Here is a 7,369-nt window from a genome sequence, read left to right on the forward strand (position 1 = left end):
TGCAGGACAGCAGAAGGAACAGCCCTTCCCCACACTGCCTGGTTGGAAGACAGTGGGTCCCCTTTGCCTGAAGACTATGTGATAAGATAGGGCCTTCTCGGACAGAGAGCTTGTCTTCCTCAGGATCTGCCACATGTTTGCTCCTGACCACAAGATCCAAAATTAGGGCCCCAAATTAGTGTGAGCTGGGGTGAGTTAAACCTTCTAAGGGGATACAGAGATACCAGAGCAAAGGAGGTATAGATCCTGGCTGACGCATCTAGGCAGGACCCATGATTCTGCCTGGGAGTGAACTGTGAGGGGCTGGGATCATGGTGGGGGGTGGGAAGCTGGCTAATGGGGAGTTTGTCAGTGTGAGAGCTCTCTCCCATCACTCAGGATTTAACTCCTTGGCAAGAGCCCCGGGAGTCGGGTGTACTATCCTGCTTGGATCACTCTTAGCAACTTGGAGAAAGCATTGGCCTCTGTACAATGAACAAAGATGGGTGGGAATGCCCGGGGCCAACTCTGGAGGAAAGAATCAAAGACTGAGAGTAGTGGGTGTGCTAGAGAAGGTCTCCTCTATAAGATCAGCTGACTGGGTTTCTTGGGAGGACACTCCATTTCTGAAGGGGGTAAGGAATGCAGGAGTGAGAGGCACCAGCACCAGCATCACTAACAGACTTAGCGGTGGCTCCTTCTGCAGGGCAGGGCTGACAGCTGGAGATGCAGTTACAGAACTGCTCTCTCTGGTTGCAGTAAGGGTAATGGAATCTTCACAGTAACAGAGGCAGAACTTAATTGTCAGGAGCTAGATGGCATGTTTGCTGTAAGGACAGTAAGTGTGTAATGACAGCTGGAGTGGAGGGCTCCCAGGAGGGTTGTCTGTAATGGGGTCTGTGGCAGAGTCTGTAGGGGACTCTAGAGTGGCTAATAGAATGTGGTGTTTCCAGGGGCAAGATAAGTGGTCTTGCTTAATATACTCAAAGTCTTTGTACATTTTTAAGCTCTAAAAAGAGATCAAGGTTGAATGATCAGGAGGTCAAAGTCAGCCATCTCCCATGGAAAGTTACAACCTCTTGCCCCAATTTCAAGATCTAAGCTGGTTCTCAACCCAGAGCTCACTGTCTGAAGTAGAGACCAGGTCCCTGGCAGGAAGGCCCTGTGTCTACGGTATATCCTGCATGTGTTGTATGTTACTGATTCCCTTCATGTTTCCCTTGGAAACTATGGCCAGCTATACACTAGAACCATACACTAGAAAAAGGGGGGTATCTGGGTCTTTCCAGGGCTCCTGAGAATAGCACTCGAGTTGACACTGATAGCCAGGGATCCAAAGTCTGAGGGCTTTGACTGAGACAGCCTCTTGAGTTTGCATCCCACAGAACTGTAGCTTCCCTGTTAGAGTCAAGAAATGTGGGGGTCAGAAAATAAAGTCCTTGATGAAGTCTGTCTCAATACATTGAGTCCATGTGTCCTGCTCACCTGCTCACCTCCACCTCCCACCGTGCAATGGTTGTTTCCTTGGTTCCAGGGTCCATAATCAGGTTAACCACAATTGGCAGCTGGTAGAATCCTCAGGACAGTTCCTTGACTGTGGAATAAGAACTATCATAGAAGGAAAGACCAAGTGGAAGTTCTTGAAACTACCCCTTCTGGCCATGAAAGTAAATACATCATTTCAGAGGGATAGCAGAGATTAGTGCCACCCTCAGAGATTCACATAACTCAAAGTCTGACCAGACAATTCAAAATGGCGCCCTCCTTAGAACCCCACTTAGCCCACCAGTCTAACCCCTGCAAAATCAGGATGGACCACAGCAGATGATAGTGGACTATCATAAACTTAACATGTAATACCCCAATTTCAGCTCCCATTCTGGATGTGGTATCTTTATGAAAGCAGATTAACTCAGACTGGGAATATGGTGCACAGCTTCTGACCTGAAAAGTGTATTCTTTTGCTGCCTATCAGGAAGGAGGGCCAGTTCTCATTCCATGGGAACCAGAGTGCGCTCTCCCTGTCTTGCCCCTAGACTATGCTATGCTCCCACTCTAGTTTATTCTGATTAGATTTCAGTTTATCAGGAATGGCAGTGAGTGTTTGAAGCTTGATCAGCTATTTCTGCATATTAAGATAGGATCAAGACCTAAAAAATAGGACAAGCTTTTTAGCTGGTCTATGTTCTCTGTTCTGTGGGATGCAAACTCAAGAGGCTGTCTCAGTCAAAGCCCTCAGACTGAGACTTTCAACTTGGGAGGTGGTAGTAAATCTACTTCGATGAGTGGGGGAAAGCCCTCCTCCGGAAATCACGTGTTTCTAGAGTTTGCTCAAGGAAGTACTGTTGTTTGTAGCGGGTGTGATGGCTTTGAGGTTACTTCAGGGAGTTGGAGCACTGGCCATGCAGGCTTTCAGGGTCCACGGTCCCAGTGGAGTCACTGTGGTGCACACCATAGCATCTGGAGGTGGTGTTCTTACTAATGACCAGGTGACTTGGCTGGAGAGGGAGGTCATGATGGCTGCCAGGAACGACTGGACTCATGCAATATGCTAACCCCAAGGGCAGTTGCAGGCACCAAGGAAGACCCTAATTTAGTCCCATCCGTCACCAACAAGCAAATGGTTCCATCTGTGAAGAGGACAATAGTACGGTCATCGGGTTCTAGTTGCACAAAGGCAAGGTTCAGCGATGCCCTAGCTGTGGAGCCCATTACATATTGGTGTCCCAACAGCAGACCCACTGAGCCTCAAAATGTGCTGTGAGGTTTCTTCTTTCCAATAACGACTGCCCATTTCATTGGCTCCTTCTCCCGTATGAAATTATATATGATATATATATATATGTTTATATATATATATTTCTTTGAAATTGTTGGTAATGAGTCACTGGAAATTATAAAATGGTTGCTCAAGGTATTAATGAACTTAGGGAAATTGTCTAGAGACTTTGAAATCTTGTGTGATCTTCTTCCCTTAAACCACCTGTGTACCCCAGTGTGGAAAGGCGGTATACGCTCACTGTCATTTTATTCAGACAATGTATGTTTTGTGCTGGCAATTTGAAGATATCTACATATTTCACTATTTCCTTCAACACTTAACTAATGTAAAATGCATCTGTTTCCCAGAAATAAGATAAGCAGTGGACAAAAATTAGCTAAATTGTCATTTAATTGGTTAAATCATCATTAAATAAACAAGAAAATGCCATTTTATGTAGTGTGGATTTTCAGAGATAAAGAGAATCAAAAGCCACAAAGAAGGAGTTTCCCGTGGTTGGACCGTGCATCTACCAGGAGCAGATTCGTGCTCTGTTCCTCAGAGCTCTTGTCCAATGGGAAAGAAAGAAATGTCTGCGAGCAGACAGACCTGGCAGGAATACTCTCTCACTTTGTCTGCCATCCATCTTGTAGGATATCCCCCAGTGGCCTCTGAACAAGGCATTTTGCCAAGAATTTTCCCTTCCCCCATAAGCATAACATCGACCATTAACTCGGAGGCTGGTTTTACGTTTCTTAACGGTTGTGTCCCTGACACCTGGGACTGTCACTGCCTCTTCTTTGCCTTTAGGGATAAAACTAAACAGCTCCATACTTAGAAAGCAATACTTCGCTTTTCTTCCAGAAAACATTGTATGGATGCTTCAAAAGGTCACTGGCTTCTTTGAAAATGATACAGAAGATTTGATAGCTTTGTGTTGTGCAACAAAATTTCAATGTAGACAGTGCACTAGGGACAAAGAATGAACAGATCACTAGCGGAACGGGTATTCAATTTTCAGATCCCATAATCCTAAGTTTTATTCACCCTTTTCTTTTTTCAAGGCTTGTGTGAAGTCATGACCTTCACAGGTCTACCTGTCCCACTATGCACAATTTCACATTCTATGTTTGCCCTGGAATCTTGTGCTGTCTCTGTAGGGACAATGTTGTTCTGAGTCGTCGTTTGTATGCTACTATTTCATTATGGCTTTACTACTTCAATAAACCATTCTGAGTCACTAATCTACTTTTGTGCAGTAGAGCTAAAATGCAACATGTGGGTAAAAACACAAAGGCATGTTTAATTAACCGAGCGGTACCATGTCAATGATTCGGAAACCCGTAAGCCAGAAGGTGGTATTTCCTACTGACCGGGTGGTGCTCCCTCCGAAATGATCAACACAGTTTGTAGCACATGGGCAACCTCTAAACTCATAATATTTTTAGTAGTTTATTGGCATTTCTTGAAAATCCTAGTTTAGCTTACATTTAAAATTTATGGCATGTATATGAACAAAATCGGTTTATACCTTTTCCTCTGCGGGCTGCTTGATAGACCGCTAAGGATGACCTATGGTCTGTGAGTTACACGGCTCTGTGGTTACTGCCTTTTCCATCCCAGAGATTATATCAGGACCTGCCTGTATTTTTAAAAGATTACTTTTCATAGTTGCCTTTTTTACATTTAATTCTCCGTTCTTGGACTTTATTTTGGCATAAGGAATAGATAGGAGGATACCTCCCTGCCCAAAATGTTACCTTATTAACTTAGTATTATCAGTTAAATACTTTTCATTTTCTCTCCTTATTTCAAATGCCACACCTATCATGTAGACTTTCTTAAATATCTCAGGCACAATTTCATGGGCTCCGTTCATAACAGCCCTGCATGTGGGTCTTTCTTTGCTTTCTGTTGTTTTCATCAAGCGTTCTTTTCTTACTCCTGTACCATACAGCCTTATGGAAGCTTAATATGTTTTGATATTTGGTGGTGCAGGATTCACTAGACGTCTCTCCTATTTTTAAAATTGTATTGGCAAATGTTATTCTTTCCTAAGGCGAATATATGCATGACTTAGTGGGGTTTTTTTTGTTTATTTGTTTGTTTTTTGTTTTCGTTTTTATTCACAAGGCTTTGGGATATGCGGGGAGCACTCTGAAGATATAAGATATTTTTATTTTTTTGGTCTTTTTTCTTTTTAAAGATTTTATTTGTTTATTTAACAGCGAGAAAGTGAGAGAGCACAAGTAAGGGGAGCAGAGAGGGAGAAGGAAAAGCAGGCTCCCCACTGAGCAGGATACCTGACACGGGGCTCCATCCCAGGACCCTGAGATCATGACCTGAACCAAAAGCAGAGGCTTTAACCCACTGAGCCACCGGGTGCCCTTCTCATAGTCTTATTATTACTACTCACAGACAATCTATTAAATGAAATAAAAAGCATTATCTCATTTTTGACATCTAAGGTGCCGGGTGATAGTGTTCCCAATAGGAAATACTATAAGAACCCCTTCATACTGAAATTCTATTTTCCTAGTCTGAGAGGCTGAACATAAGGAACTCATGGAGATATCACCAATCATTGTTATAGGCCAATATTTTTTCCCCAGTTGACTGTGGAAATACTGCCACAATATGCAAATTAAAGCAATTACGATTCAGACTACATTTCTGGGATGCCAAAACCGCAATCGGAGGGTAAAAATTCAGTCAACCAATGAGTTTCTTTGTCTCTGTGATTTTGAGCAATTTTTCACATCCTCGTCCCCTCCCCCACCCCCAGCTAAATTAACGAATCAGCAAGTTCAGTTTGGGCACAACTTCCAAGTAGCAGCTTATTAAAATCACACATCTAAAAGAACCTCTGGGTCTTCCCAAGCATTTGCACACTCTGTGCTAGAGTGTCAGAGCAAATGTCTCCCGGATCCAGATGGTTCACGAAGCATCTTGTGATGCAGTGATCTGAGGCAAAGGACCCATCGGTGGCTTTGTATTGTTAGTGGTTAAATATGATTTGGCTTCTGTAATCAGAATTCGTAAAATGAAAACAGAGCGGGTACTGTGGTTCATACTTGTGCCAAGTTAGGTTTCTCTGTGGACTTCAAGAGGTTTTTTTTTAATGTTGTTTTATTATATTTGTAATTAGCCCTTGTGAAGAAAGACTCTTTTAGATTCTGCAGTGATGCATTGCAGATTTCATTATAACAAATATCCATGACCCCTGGTGCCTAACTGTAAACAATGATAGTTACTAGCCTCATTAGGAGACTAGCAGATGGCTTATAAAGTCCTCACTGGAGTTTAAATCCATTGGTGGCTTGCGGTGCACAAATGTTTATCTTTAAACAGTATAAAATATGTCAGAAGGGGTCTGGGTTCTGTTTTCATTAGTATTAATGTATTCTGATCCTAGCAAGAAAAATTTCTTTGATTACATTTTTTGTTTGTTTGCTTGCTAGCCTACTCTATGTGAAGTGATTCTCAGAATTTTTTCTTTTTCTGGTTTTTTACCTTTTAGAAGAACAAAAGTTTTGTTAACTTCTCACTTTTGTCTTTCACTCGTTTTACAGATCTTTATCACATTCCTACTATGGGCCAAGCTAAAACATGAGCGATGCAATGATGAATACAACATTGTAGGTGCTCAATAAATACTTACTAAAAGAAACTGAAGTTGGAAGTTAGTTTTATTCTGGGGTGCCTGGGTGGCTCAGTGGGTTAATCATCTGCCTTCAGCTCAGGTCATGATCCCAGGCTCCTGGGATGGAGTCCTGCATCGGGCTCTTTGCCCAGCGGGGAGTCTACTTCTCCCTCTGCTTCTTCCTTCTGGCTTGTGCTCTCTCGCTTTCTCTCTCTCTCTCTGTCAAGTAAATGAAATCTTTAAAAAAAAAAGAAGTTAGTTTTATTTTGTATAATAATGCTTTTCAGCTAGATAGAATTTCAACACTATTTTCTAGACATGGAGCATATTATTTTTGTCTACAAACATTTCTTTTAAACTACAAAATGTTAGAAATTGGAGAAGGTTCCCCATGCTGAAGACCATTCTTGGTCTAATACATATGAAATTCTCAGGAATAATAGCCACCCAGATAAGATAATAATAACAATGGTGAAACATTAATTAAGCATTTACTGTGTGTCAGCATTTATCTGTGATAAGAACTTTAGGACCTCAATTCTGTAAAGTATAATCAATCCATGGGGACGGTCCTACTTTCCCTTTTTACAGATCAGACTAAAGCTTAAAGATATTAATCAAGTTCCCCAAGTTCTTCCAGTGGAAGAGCCCAGAGTTAAATGGAGGCAACCTGATTCTAGACCCCATACAAATTTTAATCCTTATGCATTATTTGCAGTAACTTTTACATCTAGACATCCACATGATTACAATGTCTATTCCCGGCCAGCATCTCTGGGGGAGACTACAGTTCTTAAGACTTAACTGTTCAGACTTTGGAGCCTGCCTATTTGGGTAAATCTTGCCTCTGCCATTTAAAGCTGTGTGACTTTGGGCAATTTACTTGACCTCACTGTGCCTTGTTTTCCTCATTTAGAAACTGGAGATAATTACAATATCCACTCCTAGTGTTGATGTGAGGATTCAATGACAATATAGGCAAAGCA

General features: G+C 42.1%; 1 pseudogene; it reads left to right on the plus strand.

Annotated features, from left to right (window-relative positions):
* The first annotated feature begins 2,342 nt into the window (after nt 1–2,342).
* On the plus strand, nt 2,343–2,724 carry LOC116581615 (annotated as a pseudogene).
* Nucleotides 2,725–7,369: the final 4,645 nt, after the last annotated feature.

This window comes from Mustela erminea, chromosome 21 (genome assembly GCF_009829155.1).
Source record: "Mustela erminea isolate mMusErm1 chromosome 21, mMusErm1.Pri, whole genome shotgun sequence".
In the NCBI taxonomy this organism is placed as follows: Eukaryota; Metazoa; Chordata; class Mammalia; order Carnivora; family Mustelidae; genus Mustela; species Mustela erminea.